This window comes from Vicugna pacos, chromosome 2, assembly GCF_048564905.1.
Source record: "Vicugna pacos chromosome 2, VicPac4, whole genome shotgun sequence".
NCBI classification, from domain to species: Eukaryota; Metazoa; Chordata; class Mammalia; order Artiodactyla; family Camelidae; genus Vicugna; species Vicugna pacos.
Window position 1 is genome coordinate 15,361,942 of NC_132988.1, and position 23,287 is coordinate 15,385,228.

General features: G+C 38.1%; 1 protein-coding gene across 1 annotated transcript in view; it reads left to right on the forward strand.

Moving 5' to 3' along the window:
• IQCM (IQ motif containing M) overlaps positions 1 to 19,642 on the forward strand; it is a 480,596-nt gene extending 460,954 nt beyond the window's left edge. Inside the window, exons 16-17 of the transcript XR_012079786.1 lie at positions 6,367 to 6,422; positions 19,586 to 19,642. The gene's annotated coding sequence lies outside the window, so the exon portion shown is untranslated. The remainder of the gene's footprint in view (positions 1 to 6,366; positions 6,423 to 19,585) is intronic.
• Positions 19,643 to 23,287: the final 3,645 nt, after the last annotated feature.

Sequence of the window (23,287 nt, forward strand, 5' to 3'; positions counted from 1 at the left end):
GGCCATGATGCACTTGTTGTCCAACTTCGATTCCCACAGGTATATCAAGCCAGTGCATCTGTGAAACGAAGGGGATTTTTCCCTCTTCCCTTCCATCAACTAGTCATAGAGACTCTTCAACAGAGCCATAGATGTGAGCTGAGAGGTGCACCAAAGGTAGGCGACTTAATAGTATGGACTACCTGTTCACATAACTGATTTTGCCTTCCGCCATGCTTAAATCCAATTCCAAATGTGCCATTTCTGTTGTATGATGGATTACTGCTGTGCTCATCAACCTTATGATGACTTGGTAGGTCTGGTAATACCCACCACATGATGGAAACTAATTACATAGGGCTCTCCTGAAGCATAATAGCATAGTGAGGTCACTTTTTGAAGATTGAATAGCTCTTCTGTAGAGACAATATGGCTTTTCTCCAGAAATCTGGGGAAGTGCATTGTGGTTTTGCTAGCCGAGCTTCCTAGAAAATCCATGTAACATCCTTATCTGCCATGGATGCTTCCTCTACTAACATGGACTTTTCCATGTCTTTGGCTAAGCAGAAAGGTCGCTTGTATTTCAGTCTGTATCTGCTGCAGAACCTTCTTTTGCTCTGAGCTTGACATAGATTATCAGGCTTCCAAATCACTTGATAAATGGATCAGGAGAACATTCCCAAGTGTCGCATGTGCTGTCTCCAAGATCCAAAGCAAGTTAGTAACTACTAGGCCTCTTTCTGAGTTGTGGAAGATACAAGGTGCAACACCTTGTTCTTTATCTCAACCCTGAGGCAAAACCAGGAATGTATACTGCTGTCCCTCTGGGCTGAACGCAGATTGCTTCAGGATCTCCTTCATGGTGGGTATTTTGAAAATGCATTTACCAGATCAGTAGTCACATATTTCCAGAGGCTGTGTTGAGATGTTCCAGTAAATATACCACATCCTGCATGAAACTACAGTTGTTACTACTATCTAGTTAAGTTTGCAGCAGTCAACTATCTGCCATGACCCATCGGGTTTTTCAAGGCACTACACCGGTGAATTCAATGGCAATATGACAGGACCACTACTTCTGCATTATTTAAAATATTTTATGGAGGCACTGATCTCTGACATTCCACTGAGGATGGGTTTTTACTTCTGATTTACAATTTTGGCTGGGCCTGGCTTTTTCTACTTCACACTATGGCTCTTAGTTTTGAGAGTAGGCAACAATGTGAGGATTCCACAACCTGTAGATCACGTCCACCCTGGCTGTGCACTCACAGACCAGGCAAACAACCAGTGAGTGCTCGTGGGGTCTGCTTACCACCAGGCTTCCGACATAGAATCACGAGGGGCTTTGGGGCCCTCTAGCTATCAGTGTCAACTCATACCCTTTCTCCAACAACCCTTGAAACACATACCACAGTTCCTCTGGTAAATGGTTGAATGTCTCTTTGGCGGAGGACTGGGGAATAGATATTGTGTATATTTATTCTGGCATTGCAGGACCATTCCTCTAGGAGACCTAGCCTCCCCTTCAGCCAATGGTTGATTCATGTCTGGTAACATGGCAAAGAATCACGGTTTTCCATTCTGTTGGTTAGCAGCAGCCTTTGCTCACCTGCTCTTAATATTTTTGGGTACCTAGGTTCAGCCACACCTTTGTTAGAGACCTATCTCACCTCTCAAAACACCATGGTCTGTTTGCCGTAACTACAGATATCGCCTGCCCATTACGGTAATGATGTCCACTTTGCCTCCAATGATTAAATGATATCACTTGGCCTCCACTATCCCAGAACAGAATCCTATCATCCTCATTGACACCATGGGGACCAGTTACTTAACTGTCACTTACACTGCCTACAAAGGAGAGCCACCACTGAATTTCTCAATGACATCAGTACCCCTCACTAGCCCATTCCTTATCATTTACGTAAAGGGAATATCCGTTGGCCTCCTACAGAAAACAGTCATTGCTGTCTTATGAGCTAAATCCACTCTAGCATTCCCTCCTCCCTGAGCCTTTTGACCCCTCTCTCAATATTCTGGCAGGAAAGTTCTCATAACTTCACCTCAATGACCATCATTTGTTCTGTGCTTGAAACAATCAACTCATTTGTCTGTTAGAACTGGCTATATGTGACCTTGCTTGGACATTAAATCTTAAGTCATGAGAATGCCGCACATCAGTGAGCTCTCCCTTATTCAGCCTTTTATTCTGTATGGACTGGGCCAGCGCTCACAATGTCTTAGGCATGTTCTTCTGGTTCTTTCCAGTGCATTCTGGCTAGAACCCAAAGCCATTTTGGTGATAATCCTTTCCTTCAATAGCAGGAATGTTTTCCCCCATCTGGTTATGCTGAGCCTTAACTCTAGTGGTCCAGGAGCAGAGCGGGGAAGTAGGTGGATTTTCAGGGGGCAGCCATTGTCTTAGGAGGCCTGTCCATCAGATGAGACATTTATATGGTCTTTAATAAAAGGAGACTGTAGTCAAAGGGAGGGAGTTCTTTTCTGCTAGCTTAATGATTTCAGGGGAATCTGCAGGTTCATGCTTCTCAAACATTCATACAAATATTCTGATGTTAAGAATTCTATCAAGAACTCCACTCTAATTCTGACTTTAGCCTGGGAAACTTGTAGGGGCTGGAGTCTCAATGTAATGCAGTTAGAAACAGTCAACCTACCTTAAAATTCTAATAATTGAGAACTCCACTCTAATTCTGACTTTAGCCTGGGAAACTTGTAGGGGCTGGAGTCTCAATGTAATGCAGTTAGAAACAGTCAACCTACCTTAAAATTCTAATAATTGCCATAGGCTGCATATCCTTTAAAGTCAGAGGTTTTGCATAAGCCAGCGCATCTCCTTCTCTCCGTATCCATCCCACTTCACCATACAGGAGAGCCTGAGTAACTGCAGTGCCACAGCAAGATCAAGAGTTACAACTGTCTCACAGCCAGCAGTGGTGTCCTTAATTGCCTTCTGATGGATGGAATGACTGCATTCTAGAATATCATGTCAAGAGGTTGCTTCCTGAGACAAATGCTCGTCCCAGCTTTCCTAGGTTTAGTTTTTTCAGAAGCAGAGCCTGAGACAAGGGTTTGAGTGAAGTAGTTAATTTCACAGGTGATTTCAGAACACACAAGGGGAGGAGTGGTGAAATGAGGCAGAGAAAGAAGCAATAAAGGGTGAACAGCAAGTATATCTTCACCATAGACACCCCGGCCTTAATTCTGCTGGGAGACCACTATGTAGAACACACCTCAGAGTGCAAAAAAAGAAGAAAACAAAAGAAAATTAAAAAGCACAAGCAAGCTCTGGAATTTATCCACTAGTTTCCTACATATCACTGGGTAATGGATTTTTTATTTTTGTGGCTGTTACTTCCTTGATACTTTTAGAGCTGCTCTGCCTTTAGGTCCAGTGCACGCTCATAGCCAGCGGGGGAGAAAGCTCGCAGGTGGAGAGTTGTGGATCGCTAATAATGACTGTTACTGAAACACTCTCTTCCCTTGGCTCCCATGATAGCACATCCTACTGGTGTAAGAGTACTGACTCCCGTACTTATTCTTCTAATTCAATCCTCTTTCATCCTTCTTAGACTATTTGCCTATTAGATATTATGACTTAGAGAGTGAGCGCACCTGCCTCTGAAATCCAGCCTATCCCAAACTCAACTCCCACCTTTCCACCTTCTAAAATCATTCATCCTTCTGGATTGCCTGGATATACAATTGGCACCTTCATACTAGTTGCTTAAATCAGAAAACCAGAGTTATTCTAGCTTTGTCTTTTTCACTTTCTTTCCACATTTACCAGTTTCTTAGATCCACCATTGTGTTTTCTAAATATTTTTAAAATGCATCATTTTTTTGCACCCACACTGCCCTAGTGTGGACCATCATTATTCTTACCTGAATTTCTGTTACAAAAGCCTAATTGATCTCCCTGCTTTCTGCTCAATCCATTTTCCCCAGAGCAGCCACTGTAATATTCCCAAGGGTAAGTCTGATAACTTGTTCCTATACTTACAACCTGAAACGAGTGCTCATTGATCTTAAAATAAAGACCAATCCAATTAAGGTAGTGATCAAGGTCCTTTACAATCCAGCCCCTGCTTCTCCTGATCCTCAGTTCTCCTTACTTCCACTCTTCAAGACTGGTCTCCAGCATCTTCACGTTTTTCTCTGCCTGTAATGCTCCCTTTCCACTCTGCACCCTGCCTTGACCTTGTAACTGCTAATAATTCTCTAGGTCCCAACATAGACATTTCCTCCCAGAAGACTTCACTGCTTGATTACCTCAAATGATTTGGTGGGCAGTTGTGCATGCCTATTAGTAATCTTTACTTCCTTGTCGGCATTTGTCACATTTCATCACAATTATTTTAAACTGACTTCCTCTTGTGCTACACTGTGTGATCTGTGGGGGTAGCAATCATGTCTTTCTTAGTCACTGTAAAATCTGCAGGAACTAGTCACAGTTTCTGGAACATATTAGGTACTTAATAAATGTCTGCTTATCAGAAGATGATTTATTACCTTTAGCTCTTTAACGAAATTAGTCGTTACAATATACTATACTTCGTAGATTTTTTTTTCTTGATCATCTCTGGTTCTTCAGTGCCTAGTACAGTGCTGAGTGTGTAGAAAGCACCTGATACATGTTAGTTAACTTAAGAAATAAAGATCTTATAATATCGATTAGTAGTGACAGGAGGCACACTGTGCATTACCAACATTAGATGACAATTCCTAATGAAAATTCCTGGTAAGATCATGTTTGTGCTCGGGGTATACAAGTCATTTTCAGTTTATTAATGACTTTTCCTTTTATAGTTGTATATGCCATGGTACTAGGCAAATATTATTTCTAAATGAATTCAGAACGAGAGAATAGTTGTTGAAGAGTATCTGTGACTATTTCCCTAGTTATTTTAAGGAAATAAATAATTCACATACTCAAACTTGAAAAAAAAATTGACAAATCCCCATAAAAGCAATGAAAATCATTACCATTCCAAGATTCAGTGGTGTGTTTTAAGATAAGAGTTGAAGAGACACCCTCAGGGAATTAGCCCAGCAGGGAAGCTAAAGAACTTCCCCTATAAATTTTCGCTCCACGGAACTAAATGTTAAATAGCTTCATGGTTAGAAAATGTATTCTCTCTTCCACTAGCTAAATATTTCTCTGTGGCTTGGATTATCATTCCCTAAATTTGTTATGACACACTCCTTCAGAGGACGGTTCAAAGTTGCTTCTGCTGTTTTCCTTCATCCCTGCAAGGAATGTCTAATAACTTCCCACCAAATCCTTCACATCTTTGTTTTTCATCCTGGAAAACATATGGTCTATTTCATCCAAAGAGAGTTTTCATCAGGCAGTTGAGAGACCAGGATATCCTGTTTTAAATTGGGGTTATCTGGTGGGAAATGCCACTTTTTGCCAATATCTATTATTCACTGTCTTGTCATGGAGATACTCATAACACTTGATAAGAGAAAGAGAAAATGGTAATACAGATGTGGTTTTCTATTCTTCACCATGCTGCAGTCACCCCAATCTCTCTCTCCCCCAAAAGAGAAAAACAAATGTCTCTTTGGAAATGTTCTAAAATAGTAATGAGCAAACACATTTCAACATGACTGGCAAAGCCTTAAGACTCGAATTATTGAATGATTGGAAAAGTTAGAGTCAATGCTGCTAAGCTAGTCCCTTATTGAGGTGGGCACATATTGGAAAAATATGTTTCTGCCATTTTGCATAAGGCAAAACTTCAGCAAGCTTGGCTGAGCAAGAGTATCTGCTGTGAGAGACAGTAGAGTCCTTTCATTAACAGTAGATGGAATTCTGGAAGTGGTCCAAGCTTGATGGAGATCTACAAGAAAACCCGATTCACATTTGTTGCGTTTTCCATGCATTTCTGAGAAGCTGCCAGGTCTGGTATCAATGGAAGTACTGTGTATTAAAGGAAAACACAACCAACTCTCTTCCATTGAGGTGGGACCATCCCTAATACTTTGATTTTTTTTTAATTTGGTCCAGTTGCATCAGATGCTCTGAGAAAAACAAAATAACATCCTTTTGTATATTGAAATTATTGTATTAGTTTTCTTCCTGAAAACCAATGAGAGTGTGGAATTTCTCTAGGGTCCTCGTAGGACACTTAAAAGTGAGATGCCCCTTATTTACAGCGGCTTAGAGTAGCATGCATACTACACAGAGATAACGATTTTACATGAAAAAAAAGTGTTAATATACGGGCAAAAAAAAGGCTTTATATTATGGTGTTTTTAGGAATGTTTTAGTTTGATTTTAAAGTTGTATTTGATTTTAAATTCTTCTAACCTTCAGAATTTTATATTACCATGATCTCTCTTATTTCTTATATTTAGCCCTCCAAAAGCACCCGGGCATGTGTATCCCATGTTTGTGGATTACCTTATACCTGGTAAGTGAATATTTTCAGAGATTCTAATTCACCTCTTAGTATAATACAATACAAACTGCTAATAAGAGATAATCACTGTTTTAAGCAATGTTTTGGTATTAGCTTTCTTGTTCTTTTTTGTTGCTGTTGCTGGTTTTGTTTTTTGTTTGTGTGTGTGTTTAGCATGTGCCTTTCAAAACACCAGTACCTTTTCTTTTTTCATAGTGAAGTTGACACATGCTCACTGATGCACACTGAAGTGTTAAAAGTCTACTGATTTACGTAGGTGTGAGCAATGTAGTCATCGGTCAGATTGCCATAGGACCCACCTCAAACAAAAAATAAATTCCATTGTGATCTTATGCTAATGTGAGCTGAAATGTGATAAATCCTTCTTTCTTTTTTCATTTTCTTGTTCTAATTTTAACAGCAACACCTGTTCACATATTCACATATCTCTGGCATCCCATTTAAAGTGCATATGTTACAGATTGAAATTCAATATAGAATAGAAGAGAAATAGTTAAGTGACAGAAATTGGAGAGGTATCTTATCATTTATTAAGAAAGTTATATCAGCACCTCAGCTTTCATTTTTCAATGTAAAATCACGGCTAATGATCGTAATTTTTTTTTCCTAAGATATACCTACTAATTCTGAACAATGCTTAGACAATTCAGTATATTATTGGCTAATAACATGAGTAGAAATATTCTTGATAATTTAAAGGTCTATGTGCTAAGGATTTCTATCTTTAAATATATGATTAACCTGCCATATGGAAAATTTTTGTCAGCATGTTGACTGGGTAGAATTGCAGTAGATTTAATTTTAACTTTTTAGAATGTCCTCCAAAATCTTCTAATGAACATAGGAGATTCACATTGGCATTTGTGTGTTCTGTTTAATAATTCGCTGTCAAGTAGAAAATACTCAGGTTAAAATTTTCCTCTTTATTCCAAATTTGCTGCATAGGAAAATTATTGAGGAAAAATGCGCTCTCACAGCACTGTAGATGGAAACTGTTGTGCTCCTTTTTCTTTCAAAAGACATAGACAAACCCAGGAATATTCCAGGAACTTCTTACTTATAAAATATCTGAGAATAAGACTTGCTTCAGGGTATTTATTTGAATTGAGAAAGGACAAAGATGAGGTCAGTGCTCACTGACTGCTACCGCACATGTATGTTTCAATGAAAACCTACAACATCATCTACAAAGACAACGTCTGTAGGAGGAAGTCCCTCAGTTTCTGCATTGTCACACTTTTTGACTCTGAGGAGGTGATTCATTCCTTTACATTTCATCTCAGAAAGATGTTCAAGGGCTCAGGCAGCTGTCTTTGTTGATCAGTTGAAATTCACACCATAATTGCGATAGAAACCAAAGATACATGCATTTCACGTGGGGCTTATACGGCTGGACGGCACCCTGTGCCCCCCACCTCACGCCGTATTCTGGAATATTACAGCGCAGTCTAAGAATGTTACCTGTTTCAGTAGAAGCCTCCTAACTAGCTTGACCTCAGAAGGATCCTGAGATTTACAAGCTAAATAAAATTATTATACTCTAATCCTGGAAATAGTACCAAAACTATAGGGATGAGGCGCTGCTATTTGACTTTGGAATTGGAGTCCATCGCTGAATTTCCATGTAGAGGGAACCAGAGAGCTCGTCTCAGTATAACTGGTATTCCATTTTACTTCATTCTGTATTGTTCAGGCTAGGACTAAAGTAGTACCTGAGAGAGGATTTTTTTCCTCCTGATGCCACATATATGGTGTTTCCCTGGTACGACTTCTCTCAACTTCTGACATTAACTAGGTGTACAACAATTCAGTTCAATTCAGACATCAGTTGGAAGTCTTGGGCCACTTGTACTTCTGACCAACTGGCTATAAATGAGGGACTCCCATGACCCCTTATTCAGGTCCAATAATCTGCCAAAGTGACTACAGAACTCAGGAAGATGGTCCTTATATTTAGCAATTTGTTATAAAGAATATAAATGAGCCAGGGGAAGAAGCACATAGGATGACATTCAGAAGGGTTCTCAGCATAGGATCTTCTGGAACTGGGGTGTGCCACCCTCTCAGCACACAGATGCATTCACCATACCAAAAGCCCTCCAAACCCTGCCATGAGGGGGTGGGGTGAGTTTCATGGAGCTGTTATTAAGTGGACATAATTGATTCCATCACTAGCCACTGACGATTAAGTCGGTCTCCAGCCTCTCCCTTACCCAGAGGTTGGGGAGCATGATTCCAAGTTCGAAGTTTCTAATCAAGCCCTCATCTTGAAGCTGTCTGGGGACCCAACAAGGGTAGCCTCATTAGAACATCAGACAATCCTATCACCCTTATCACTCAGGAAATCCCAAGGGTTTTAGCAGTTGGGAACAAAGGAACCAGAGATATAAACCACATAAATTTCTATGATGTCATAGATACCCACTTAGAATGGATAAGTCATAGATAAAAGAGAGTTCATTGAAATTACGTTGTTTTCTGTATGATTGCTGGTTTTACATCACTAATATTGAATACTGATTTTATATATGGCAGACAACAGAGCATCTTTAATGCCAAGGCCTTTGCGCATCAGACACGTTTTCTACCCCCTCAAAATGAGACTAAATGAACACATTGCCTACGTGTGATTTGGTCAGTTGACACCTCTGATATTAGCTACCACCCTCTTTTTGCCACAAGGCTTTATGTTCAAGTCTTCAGTTTTCTCCAACTCCCAAAGGCCTCTGCCATGTCCCCTGGGACTATCTTTCCATAGTTATCAGCTGTTCTTCATACCTCAAATATTTCTCCACCTACTTTCTTCTCTGTCTGCTTCAATAAAACCCACCTCTGCCCCGAGGACCAGCATCCGTGGGTGGATCTCAAGTGGCAGCAGTTTATCCCCTCGCTTCTCATACACTTTGGTCACAGATGGTGGGTTATTGCTCCCCTTTGCCTCTTTCAAACCACTAACCTTCCACTCTAGTTAACATTTGTATAAGATGCTTTCCTCTTCTAGCTGTTGTCTTTCTTACTCAGGTCAACTCATCCTCAGTCATTGTGCATGGGGGCAACCAGTTGCTCTCTTCTCCAAATAAAATTCCTGTGAGGTTCCAACGTCCACCAAGACTGGTTGTCAACCTACTGAAACTTCCAGTCCACTGACCTTCATTCAGTCGTGTCATCTCTCCTTCTTCCCTTCTCTCTCTTCCTGCCATGGTCCCTGGGTCTGATAACATTTCCTTATAACTTAAATGCCCTGTTCTTCTTACTTAGTTTTCTTACGTTTGAGAATTTATTGAAGTCAGGTAACAGTTACATCTCCCTTTTTGATCACATCATGTATGCAACAGTTGCAGGAGAGCTATAGGTTCCTTTTGCCAAAGACATTTGCCTGATGTTAATACTTTGGCTTTTGATTTTGTGTGTGTGTGTGTGTGTGTGTGCATGCTTACATTTGCCCACAATATCTTAGACCCTCCTGAGTTGCTCTCAAACTCACTGTCAACACTATAGGATTTTACCCATTGATACAAACTACTTGGAAAATACAGGAAAGAGAAGCTCAAAAACTTAGTATTTGATCTTGTCCATCAGAGTACTTAGTGATTTCAATATGAGAACAAAATGTATACTTACTTTGATGTATGCTTTTGATACTTACTTTTAAAAGTGAGATGCCATTGCCACAGTCTCCTTTACTTTGGTCCCATAAGTTATTCCCTCTAAGAAAAGCTTGAGATCCAGGGATGAATTCCTTCTGTCCTTCGTGCCTGAGTCTTAGTCAGGTGACTAGAAAGAAGTCCTTGGTTAAAATCAATGATCAAATCAAGGGAAAGACTTAGACATTAGACCTGCTTGTGTGGGAAGACATGAGAGCAGCAGGAATCCAGTCTTGGAGGCAAGGTGCAGTCAAGCAACAGGGCAAGGGCTTAAATTGGGGCCTGGACCTTCTATCCACTCCTGCCTATACTATCCTTCCCAGTTCTTCCCATGGGCTTCCCCCATCTTCCTTAAATCCCTTTGGGATCCTTCAGATGCAGAAGAAATCCAAACTGACTCCACAAAATATAGAAAGAGACAATAAATATAATTTGCTTAACCTCATTGGTAACATAAGTCCTTGGAATTAGAAAAGTAAGATGATTTGGGTGGGTTTTAAGCAATGAGGGATGCTTTGGAAGGAAAATACTTTAATTCCAGTTAAAAATTTAATGTGGCATATAATACTTTGGAGACATTTTAAGGAAGAAAAGATCCAGATTTCAGGTTTTTAAAAATACCAGAATAACAATATTACAACAACAAAATGCTGTTATTTTGATATTCAATAAGACCTCAGTATTCTGGCATAATGGAATTCCAGAAGCCAGTGTCACCTCACTTGTTACTGTCCCATACCTGGACAGTAGAGGAGAGTTTATCCCCAAACAGGTTTAAATAGTCTGGTCTGTTTAACAGTGTCTGTACATACTGTCACAATGTCAGAATATGAAGCATCATTTACCAGTGCATTTTTGGTCACCCCAATCTGATTTTACCTTATAGCTCTCAAAGGATAAACAGTAGTGTTTCAAGATGATTGCAATAAATGTTTTGAAGTTGAATGACATATGATCTTCGTGGATATCTCTTGAAATGTTTAATTATAGCAAAAAAAAAGAGATCTTGTTTAATCAAGATCTTTAATAAAAGGCAACACATGTTTATACCAACTAGAGCTGTCAAAATAAACATGTGGCACACAGAAAAGAGAATCACAGGATGAAACTCAAATTTAATACGCACAAGAAAGGAAAAGTTTCTCAAGCACTCAAGAACGTGTGTATCTAGGACACACACATAGTAATTTTAAAAGATTTTTTGACAAGCCACAAAACCCTGCCAAAACTGAAAGGGTCAGATACCAGGACAGTAGCTCAAATCTGGGAAAAAAGAGAATTTGCCCTAAAAGGATTGAGATTAACTTTTCTTCAGACTAGCAGAGTTGGGAGGAGTGCTCCAAGTCAGAAATGGTTGGCTGCTATTTAAACTGTTCTGAAACACAAAGAAAGAAAGAAAGTGAATTTCCCATGCCTCTGTCTGAGGCCCATACTGCTGATGTCCAAAAAATGTACCAAAAAGAAAACTAAGGACCAATCTCACTCAGAAATATTGATGCAAATTCTAAATAAAATATCAGCAAATAGAATTCAGCAGCTCATTAAAAGAATAATTCACCATGGTCAATTGGGATTCAACCCAGAAATCCAAACTGATTCAACGTTTTAAGAGGCATTAATAATATTCAGCATATTAATGAGTTAAAGGAGGAAAAAACAAATGAGGGTTTCAACATATGCTGATATGACATTTGAAAAATTTCATTACCCACTCCTGATTCAAGAAGAAAAGGTCTTAGAGAAACAGGAATAGAAATTTCCCTCACGTGAAAAAATGTGTATGCCAACTAGAGAGTCAAGAAGGGAAGCACTTGAAGTATTACAGTTGAAGTCAGAAGTGTAACAGGGGTGCCCGCTATTATCGGGAGTGCTTAAAACTCATGAAGAAACATGTGAAATGTTGGTGCAGATTTCTTCCATTTATTCCACAAGTATTGATGGAGAGCCCACTGTCTGCCATAGAATAATGTTAAAATTCACAGTCAGCCCTCCGTGTCCACGAGATCCGCACCACAGTTTCAGCCAAGCTCCAAGGGGAGGTATTAGGGAGAACAGTTTCTGGAAGTTCCCCAAAGCAAAACTTGAGTTTGTCGCATGCCAGCAACTATTCATACAGCATTTACATTGTATTTACAACTACTTACATAGCATTTACATTGTATTCGGTATTATAAGTAACCTGGAGGTGATTTAAAGTATCTGGGAGGATGTATATCGATTTTATGCAAATAATATGTCGTTTTACATAAAGGACTTGAGCATCTGTGGGTTTTGGTATCTGTGGGCATCCTGGGATCAATCAGTCATCTGTGGATACTGAGCAACTATTGGCTGGTTGTACCCTTGAAGCTTATATTCAAGTAGGGCAGATTATTTGCAGATTGTATTATGACTGCATGCATGGAAGGGATTAAAAATACTATCAGGCAAAAATACTGTGCATTTTTAAAATTTAGTCGGATACTAGTTAAAAATTACCATACAAATGCCTATAAGCAGTTAGCAAAGAAGATTAAATAAAAATATTCCAGTTGTTTATTCCAATTAAGAAACAACAAAATTATCTACGGATATAGAAAAAACTGCATAGCACCTCTTGTAAGCACATGATAAGCCACAAGTGTGAGAAATAATGTTTTTTAAAAGCAGAGACAACTCTTGTTTTTGTATAGGAAGATTCAATACTGTAATGATACAAATTCTTCTTAAATTAATCTATGAAGTAAATAAAATCCCAATGTGAATCACAACCCAGCTTTTTTTAAACTTCATGAATTTCATCCAAAAGTATAAGTATCTGAGACGTGGATGGAAAATGCTGGAAAGGAAGAATAATCGGGAGGAAATATCCATGTCGGATTTTAAATTGTTTTCGTAAAGCTACCACAATTAAAATCGTGTGGTAACAGAAAGAGAACAGATAATCCAATGTTGCAGAATAATCAACAAACTGATTAAAACCTTTACTGGCATTCGCTGTGTGATAAAGTTGGCATTGCAAATCCCCAGGAAAATAATTATTCAGTTGCTGATGTTTTGTACAGTGACAAAGCCATTTAAAAAAGTAATAATACAATTGGAACCCTACCTCAAAATTAACATCAGGATGAATTCTGGATGAGTTAAAGGTTTAAGTGTTCTTTAAAAATTAGTAGAAATATTGAGATGAGATGCAACTGATTATTATGATAATCTTGAATTAGGGAAGAATATCCCAAGCCTGAGAAAAAAAAATCTAGAAATCATAAAGAAGAGAACAGATTTATTTTTACTACATCCCAATTTAAAACTTCTGCATGAATCAAGAAACTCCAGAAATAATAATAACAAAATGCATTCACAGCATACAGCACATAAAGTGAGCATAATATCCTTCAAATAAAAGGAGCTGTTGCATATCGATATGATAAAGAAAACTTTTCTTAAATGAGGAAAGGCTCTATGTACAGGCGACTTATGGAGCAAGAGGTACAAATACCCAACATCCAATGTGTTCAATTTCACTGAACAAACAAGAGTTGAAACAACAAGGAGACGTGACTGTTTATCTATCTGGTTGGTAAAAGACAGAATGGTTGGCACTCTCTAGTCTGGGAGAGTAAAGGAACTGGACACTCAGAGTACTGCTTGGATTGGATTATAAATGAGTTCAATATAACCTTTTTGGGAGCAATTTGCTAACATATGTTAATATTTTAATTGCCAGTGCCCCTTTAATTATAAATTACAATTTAAGAAGAAGTCTATAAGGGGAAACAGTATATAATGCACATTGGGTGTGTAGGCACAGTGTTTGTGTTCTTTTTTTTAAAAAAAGATGAAATTTGGAGCAACCTAAATTTTTCATCATTAGGGACTGGTTAAATAAATTTTGTTACAATGCACATACTAGAATATTATGCAGTGGTTAAAAATAGTGAAGTAGATTTACATATTCTGTTTTGGAAAAGGTCCATGGTAAATTGCTAAATGAAAAGTCCATAGGATATCCTCTATTGTATAATCTAACTACTGTAATTCAGTTGGATAGGGGATGTTTATTCACAGAGACATTTACATAAGGCTATCCATCAGATTGCTAAGTTCTTATCTCTAGAGAATTGGATTCAGAAGAAGAGAGCAGAGTGGGGAAAGGAGGGCAGCATATTACATCCTCATGTATTGCCTTAAATTTCTTTTACCTGGGGAGCATGCATTACTTTTATAATCTGTAAGAATTTAAAGTTCTTTGCTCAAAATAAATCTGAAAATAGCTCTCTGTGTTTTCCATGTTTTCTGATTCTCTTTGAGGAAAAGTTCTTTTATTTATACTGGCATGCTGGATTTCTAGCCAAAGTTAACTTTAGAAGCAAGTTAATAATCTAAGTTTTGAATTATTTATGTGCACTTTGAAGCTCTAAGGCAGAGAGGGCAGCTCCGTATTTTCCTCCCGTTTAGATCATAATCCTTGCTCTGCCACCACGGTCTTCTTCATATTGATGCGGTGCAGAGAGCAGAAAGAATGTTTGATTTCAGGTGGAGGGTGTGCCCTGCCCTCTTATCTGTCACCTTCCACATGGTCATCACGAAGAGCAGCGGAACTGAAATCCGCTGACAACCGTTTAGCCACTCCAAGACTTCACAGCAAAGGAGCCTAGAAAAGCACATTTACAGACATTGGTAGGATGGATTCTCGATTACAAATTTGGCCTGAGTCCAAGGATACACTTCACCTCCAACCCATCTCTCCCACCCACCTTGTAAGTTGGTTTGGTCCTTGGGGAAATCTAGGATTTGATTCTAAGTCCTTAAGAGGAACGTGTCTGGTCCTGGTTCCTACTAGGTCTTGAAGTCCATTTCGTGTCTAGTGTAAACCAAGAAATGCGTTTGTTGCAAGAAAGGAATACAGGATTGATTCTGACCGGTTCCCATGGAGTTCGCGCCCATGGGTTCGTACGAATCCAGTCCCATAAAGTGATTATAGCTTCCCTGCTGCTCCCCTGACTCTCAAGCAGCACTCCAGACCAGCAGTGCAGCCAGGCCAGGCCCAGAGTCTCTGAGGGCCCTGCAAACGAGGGTCCCTCTACTTGCATCCACTGTGCTAACCGTACCAGCCTGAGGACTGGTAGCTCTGTGATTCTCTATTTTCCAGAAATAGAAATGTGGATCTAATGTCCCAGGTTTGTTTTGTCCGTGTGCTGAGAGACTCTCAGAATAAAGCAGTTTTTAATGTTTTCTAAAGATTCTCATTGTTCATTCATCACGATCCTGTCAAATATTTGGCACACGAGTTGACCAAAAATCTGGCAGGTGTGAATGGCATTGGTTTGATTTATTTCCCCTCTAATCCTTTGCTGGAGCTTGGATCCTGTAAGAATCATTACACTATATCTCACGTGCTCCCTGTATTTCAAAAACTCATTTTTCTAGAGTGACCAAGTCCTTCCAAGGCTGGGGGAAAAAAAAACAGTCAAGACTGTACTTCAAACATGATCAGGAAACAATAAAGACACTGGCAGAAGGCAGGAGAACCAAAGAGACTTTACCAAGCACGGCTTAGCATTTTGCCTCGCATGTTCTGCCTGTTTTTAGTTTTGGAAACTAACCCACTGGTGGAATTGTGTGCTTCCAGGATGAAAGAGGAAAGACACACAGGCAGGAAGGAACAAATTCTATTTTAGCCCCACACTTTGTTATTGTGGTCGCACAACGGATGCCCGGCTCTACATCAACACTTTTCTAGCTCCTGATAAGCTTTTAAATATTGCAAGGATGCTTGAGATTTTGTCATTTGGTTCCTGAGAGCCGGAAGCTGTAGGGAGCTAGCGGGAAACATCTTCCTGATCAAATTTCCCTTTTTTCCTCCATTTTCTTACCCGAAACCCTTAACAGTTTGTTTTAGTGCAGAGATCATTTGATGGATTTCTCTTGAAGAAAGAATCAGGTGGCAAAGGCTTGTAAGTTTTCTTTCTGATTTCTGAAGGTCCTGGAAAACCCTCAAACTGGGGAATGTTTATGCTGAGACAAAAACTACCAGGAAACAACAGTCCTGTTCTAAGAGGAGAGTAATAATATTAAAAGATTAAGAAGCGTGACCACAAGGTTTCCGAAGGGATGTATTTGTCTGCTTGGGCTGCCAGTACAAAATTGCTTAAAAAATGAAATTTATTATCTCACAGTTCTAGAGGCCAGAGTCCAAGGACAAGGTGTCAGGGGGCTTAGTTTGTGTCGAGGCTGCTCTCCTTGGCTTCAAGACGGCTGTCTTCTTGCTGTGTCTTCACATACTTTTCCCTCTGTTCAAGGACTTCCCTGGAGTCGCCTCCTTTTCTTATAAGGACAGCTGTCATACTGGATTAGGGTGTCACCCGAAAGGAAAGTTATTTTAACTTAATCAACCCTTTAGAGACCGTATCTCCAAATATGGTTACGTTGAGGTGCTGAGCATTGAGACTTCAACATATGAATTGAGGGGAAGGGAACAATTCAGCCCATCACTGGGGGAGAGGATGTGTTCCACAAAATTATATGTATATACGTAAATAGAAGGAATTCACGGTGAGGTACAGCAATGCTCACAGGCACTAAAGAGACACTAATGACTGATTAGAGCTGGTGACTTGTAGAAGGAAACTCCTTGGTTTTTTCCATCTTAATATTGGCTCCTCTGCTAACTATGATCCTGGGAATCTGCTTGGAGTCAGACCAGACCCTTCTCTGTGAAGCAGGATAAAATTGGCCACTGAGCCATCATGCGAGGATGAAATAAAATCTATAGGGGTGTTTTTGGTTGGTTTGTTTTTGATGAAATCTATAAATGTAAAGCTTTTTTCTAACCAGGGTGTCTCTGAGGAAATTCGTTGGTGGAGGTGAGTGTTGACGAGCATTTTGAAGAGAGGAGAAAGGTAGCAGAAGAAAGAACACATTTTCCCTGGGAGGGTGGTCCATGTATAGAAGGCAAATATTTTCTGAGTCAAGGGTAGTTAGGAGACCTGGTTATTTGGATTGGACAACTCAATAAGCACAGAGTGAAAGGTACACTACCTCTTCCTCAGACCTTGCAGTCTTAATTTTTTTTGTTTTTTGTTTTTGTTACTTTGGAGAACTGGATAATGAAGTAGCTGCTCCATGGCCTAGTCCCTCCCACACAGTTCACTGTGCTAAGTTTTCACATGCATAGAAGGGTGAAAACATCTGCTTAGATGATTCATAGAGAGCCAATGAAATAACAGAGAAAGTTCTTTGAAATAGTTAAAAAGAAACCATCCAGTTGGAAAGTAATATTTTGTAACATACTAGTTTTTAATCTAACATCTAGCATACAATTGGAGCTGAATAAATTGTCTGTTAACTGAAAATGTTAGTCTAAACAAAACACTAAATTTTTAAGGAGAATGCAATTCCAAGACGATAATTTTGGAATTCAGTTTTCAGTGTTGTATAGGAAGGAGAAGTGAAAACAACGGGGGGCTGACAGGGATGTTGTTATAGCACATCAGGCGTGCTCCAAATAGTGCCAGTCCAAATATTGTGAGCACGGAGGGGGAAATGATGACATATTCTGAAAATCGGTGACATCAGCAGATAAGTACAGAAAGGAAGAAAGTTAAACAAACTGGCCAGTCTTGCAGTGTCAAAGGCAAGTTTCTTCCTAACAGAATTAAAAAGTGTGTTTTTACAAGCTTGTTTTTTCAAATGCTTATGCAATGCATAATAAATCGCTTTGTCTGCAAGATTGTTCTATAGAATAATAATCTTTACTCTTAGAACTTTCATGGAATTCTGCCCAAGTTTTCTTTTTCTCAATTTCACTCTCCATTTCTCCTAGTTATACCCTATATAACCACACAATGGAGATCGAAGTGCTCTTTATAATTTTTAGCACTCAGCTTTTTCCATTTCTCCCTGTCACCACCCACAGAAGTCTCCTTTCTTGTATATTTAGGTATTTTCCCAAACATTTTCTTTTTTCTTCTTCCATACCTTTATCATCTCTTTCTTGAACTGAAAACTGACATGGAGTAGATTTCTGGATCTCATAAAGTGGAAATCGATTATCAAATTGGCTATATCATTCTCCTTTCTATAAATGTACCGTCCCCAGGTTACTTGGCAGTTCTTCCTATCAAGAGATGGACTCTATAATGAAAAAGACTATGAAAACGAATATGTGTATGTTCATGTATGACTGAAACATTATGCCATATGCCAGAAATTGACACAACATTGTAAACTGACTACACTTCAGTTTTTGTTTTTTTTAAATCTTGTTAAGAAAAAAGAGAGATGGGCTCTACTCTCCTAAACTTTCAGTCTGGGTTGGCCATGTGACATGCTTTGGCCAATAGAATGTGGCAGAAGTGACAGCCTGCAGATTCCAAGTCCAGGCCTCTAGAGAGTCTTGATTCTCTGCTCTGTTGCAAAATTCTGACCAGCCAATGTGTGGGCTGGCTTGCTAGAGAATAAAACTTTGTGTTGCAGAAATGAGTCCTCCCAGCAGACTGTAGGCACATAAGGCAGCTGACCCCTGAAGACCCAGCCAGTTGAGCTTGGCCAAATTGCTGGCCTGCAGAATCACAAGCTAAATAAATACATTTTGAAGTGGTTTCTTACACAGCAAAAGCTAACTATTAAAGTGGGTGACTATGGGAAATATTTGTAGCAGTTTGATGCAGTTTGTACAATAGTGTATTACTGAATAAAGGTTGGAAATAAAAGTCTCTCCAGGACATATCAAACATATCAAACAAATTTCATAATAGGGTAACATTCAGATATATTCTTTTTTATTGAAGTATAGTCAGTTATGATGTGTCAGTTTCCTCTTTATCAATGACATGGAACATCCCAATATTCTTAAATATGACAAAGTAAAAAATCAGGAAAGTGTACTATTTTTATTTCACTATGTTCTTCCTAACATCTCCTGTGAATTCAAATATGAAGAGGATCTTGCAGTGGACAGAATCCAAAAAGTGTTAATTGTCTTGATGCTGTCAAGGAGAGGACATTGGCTTGGTGCCATTGCTGCTTTGGGGTCATAGCCAACCTGGGAATGAACAGCTGTTCTTATTCAGAAAAAATCAGACAATATTTGGGAAGACATAATTCAGGGAAAAAAATTACAAGGAAAAATTGGGAAAAAAGCAAGCTAAATCAGAATAGCATTTTTAGACTTTAAAAATATCTAATGATTCTGGAATTGTTTAATATACCTTCCACTATAGCTGGGAATTGGTGAGACAGGGAAAGCAGGATTTGGAATGTCCCTAGCAAGGCATTTGGGAAGGAAAATTATATAGTGAAAGAATACAGGTTCTGGGATTGAGAGAAGTAGATTCTAGTTTTGGCTAACACAAGAATTTTCTTGTATTCTCCTACATACAGAAACAAATAACATTTCAGTTCTGTTTTTAAATCTATAACACACACCGTTTTAATACATATTAATGATATATGAAGATTCATTGATAGAGACAATTTCATATTGAGTGTTTCTTTTTCCCACTCTCTTATTCTATAAAAATTCTATAGGCATTCTCCTATTCTTAAAGCCTGATCTGAGATCCCAGGGGCCCAAAAGACCAGAACAACTATAAAAAATCCATCTGACTTCCGTTAAGCTGGTCATGAAGACATTTGAAAATATTTCAAACCATTTTGCTATTCTCACTATTTTGTTTAATTTGGAAAATAGTTTTAATTAAAAATGCTATTTGTGTTAATGTAATAAGTTTGGTATTGTTATTTTAAAATGAGTTAATAAATATATTTCTTCTGATTCAATTTCTAATATTGTAAATGCTGATATGTATAGCCCGCATAAATGAAAATTTTTTTTACATTTTAATAATTTTTAAGAACTAAAATGGAAATGGAGACAAAAAGCATTGAGAACCACTGCTGTTCAGAAAGTTGAATCAGATATTGTCATACCCATTTAACAGATAGAGAAGAGTTAATGAATTCTCTTGATAAAGTGATTTATTAGATAACCCAGTATGAACAACTTCTAACTCAAACTTCTTTTCACATTTTAAGTTTACTTTTTCCCCAATGAGTTTTCATATTTATGAAAGTTTTATTGCTCAAACTAAAATACAATGAAAATACACATTTTAAAGTGTATCATTCCCTCAATTTTAGCACAGGTACACATTGATATAAATCATCATTACTGAAGGCTACCAGAACATGCCATCCCATAATATACTTCTTTGACATATGAATTATTTTGAGCTAAAGGTCATTGAGAAGCAGCAGATGCAGGAAAAACTCTAAAAGCAGAGCAGAGGTTTTCCTTTCTCAAAGGAAATTCTCCTTTACAAAGTGTGTCTCCTCCCACAGCAGGGAGAGGAGGACTCAACAACTCTTATCAACGGAAAAGGCACTGACTTGAATCTGTGTAACAAGCCGTACTGAATAACCACTGTTTCCCATACTTTTCCTGACCACCTTTTCAGAGCTTGTCTTCCCTACCTCACCTGGATCACAAAACCCCTGTGTCATTATTTACCCTATGACGGTGTGTTGGCCCAAGATCTAACCACCTCTTTGTGTTACTCATCACTGGATGGCCCCATGTGTACACGTACTATGTACGTGTTAATAAACGTCTGTTTGTTTTTCTCTTGTTAATCTGTCTTTGGCCAGTCTAACTTATGGGCCTGTCTGGAGACCCTCAGATGGGTAGAGGAAAAGATTTTTTTTCCTCTCTATACCATTATTAGGATACTAAACATTTCTATACCTTCAAAACATCTTATCATGCTGTCTGTCTGTAGTCAAAGCCCTCCCAGGACTGTAGTTCGTTTTCTTGAGAATGTCATATAAATGGAATTATACTATGTACAAATTTCCTGCTCCTTTTCCTCTGTATAATGCCTCAAAAACACATCTAAATTGTGCGTACTGAGAGTTCATTCCTCTTTATTGGGAATAGTAAATTCTCAATGTTCCATCATTTTTTAGTCTACTCACTTGTTGAAGGACATCTTGGTTGTTTCCTGTTTGGACCCATTATGAATAGAAGAACTGTAAACATCTGTGTATAAGTTGCTGTATAAACTCAAGTTTTTAGTTCTCTAGGGTAAATGCCCAGGAGTGAGATTTCTGGTAAGTGTGTATTTAACCTTGTAAGAAGCTGTCAACCTTGTAAGAAGAGTGACTGTAATGTTTCGCATCCTCACGAGCAATTGATGAAGTTCCAGTTGCTCTGCGTTCTCACTAGCTTTGGGTTTATTGGGATTTTATACTTTAGCCATTCTGTTAGGTGTGTGGTGACATCTCAACATAGCTGTAACTGAGGATGTCGAGGATGGTGAGCATATTTTAATGTGCTTATATTTCATCTGAATGTTTTCTTTGGGGAAGTGTTGCTTCAAGTCCTTTGTCCCCTGGACTTTTTTCTTACTGTTGAACTTTGAGTGTTCTTTACATATTTTGAACTCAAATCATATTCCAGATATTTGATTTACAGGTATTTTCTCCCAGTCTGTACCTGCTTCTCTCAACAGTGTCTCTCATCATATGAAAATTTTAAATTTTGATAAAGTCCTACTTATTAATTTTTTCTTTGATGGTTCATGCTTTGGGTGTCAGGTCTAAGAACTCTGCCTAACATGATTTTGCCTCACATGATCTTCTCCTATATTTCACCCCCCTCCAACTTACAGTTTTATGTTTGACATTTAGATCCATGATCTACTATGTGTTAATTTTTGTATAAACTTTAGATTGAAGGGTATTGATTTATCTTTTTTTGATATACAATTATTCTAACACCTTTTGTTTAAAATACTATTATTTCCTCACAAATTGCCTTGGTAATTGACTGTGCTTGGGTTAGTCTATTTTTGTTTAAAGAAAAATAAAACATTTTATATTTTTTAGGGGAAAAAAACCATTAAATCTCGTTACATGGAAAAATTCTCAATGTTGAATATAAAATTATTACATTGTAACATCTAGTTGAACATAAATTTTATACAATACTTTTTATTTTATTTTATTCTCCTTTAGTCTATTTCTGTACTCTGTCCAATTGATCCATATGCCTATCCTTTCATTAATAACACATTATCATGACTACTGTCCCTTTATAGTAAATCTTAAAATTGAGTATCATGATTTCCCACAACTTTCTTCTTTTTCAAAACCGCTTGGTTATTCTAGTTCCTTTGCCTTTCCATGTACACATTAGAATTAGCTCATCTTTATCTACCGAAACTCTTGCTTGGGTTTTGACTGGAATCATGTTAAATCTATGGATCACACCAATCCCTTTTTGACTATAGAAAACAGTCCTGATCTCCTGGGATAAATTCCACTAGATTGTGGTGCTTATTCCTTTTATCTATTGCTGGTTTCAACTTGCTTAGATCTTGTTGAGGATTTTAAAATCTATTTTAACAAGGGGTATTGGTCTGTAATTTGCTTTTTCTTGCTGTTCTTCATCTAATTTCATCAGGGAGGTGCTGGCTTCCCCAAATGAGTTGTGGATTGTTCTATCCTCCTCTAGTTTCTTTTAGAAATTATGCAGAATTGGTTCTACTTTTTCTTTAGATGTTTGGTAGAATTCTCCAGAGAAGTCAACTGGGCCCAGAGATTTCCTTTCTGAAGGGTTTTAAAATATGAATTTAATTCCTTCAGTAGTTACAGTGTGATTCAGCCTATCAGTTTCCACTTGGGTAAATTTTAGGAGTTAGTAATTTTCAAGGATTTGTATCATTTCATCTAAGTTCTCAAAGTTATGTGCATGGGCTTGTTACAGTCTTCTCTTAATGTCTTCACAGTCTATGGTGGTATAATGTCTTTTACTGCTTTATTAGTAACTTGGGTTTTTGCACTTTCTTTGCTAGTCTTGCTAGAGGTGTATCAACTTTACTGATTTTTTCCCCAAGAAACTTCTTGATAGTTCATTGATTTTTTCCCCCTGCTTTTTGTTTTCAATTTTATTGAATTTTTTCCTCCTTTTTATTTTATTCTTTCTGCTTGATATGAGTTTCTTTTGCTCTTTTCCTTAAGGTAGAATTCTGTAATTAACTTTACATCTTTCTTCTTTTTCAGTGTAAGCACTGAGTGCTATAATTGTACAGCTAAGCACTATTTAGGCTGTCTCTAACAAATTTTTATATCTTCAGATATTTTCTTTTTTTTTCTTGAGAATTCCCCTTTGACTCATGAATTATTTAGGAACATATTGAATATCCAATTTTTTTGAGGTTTTTCTATTAG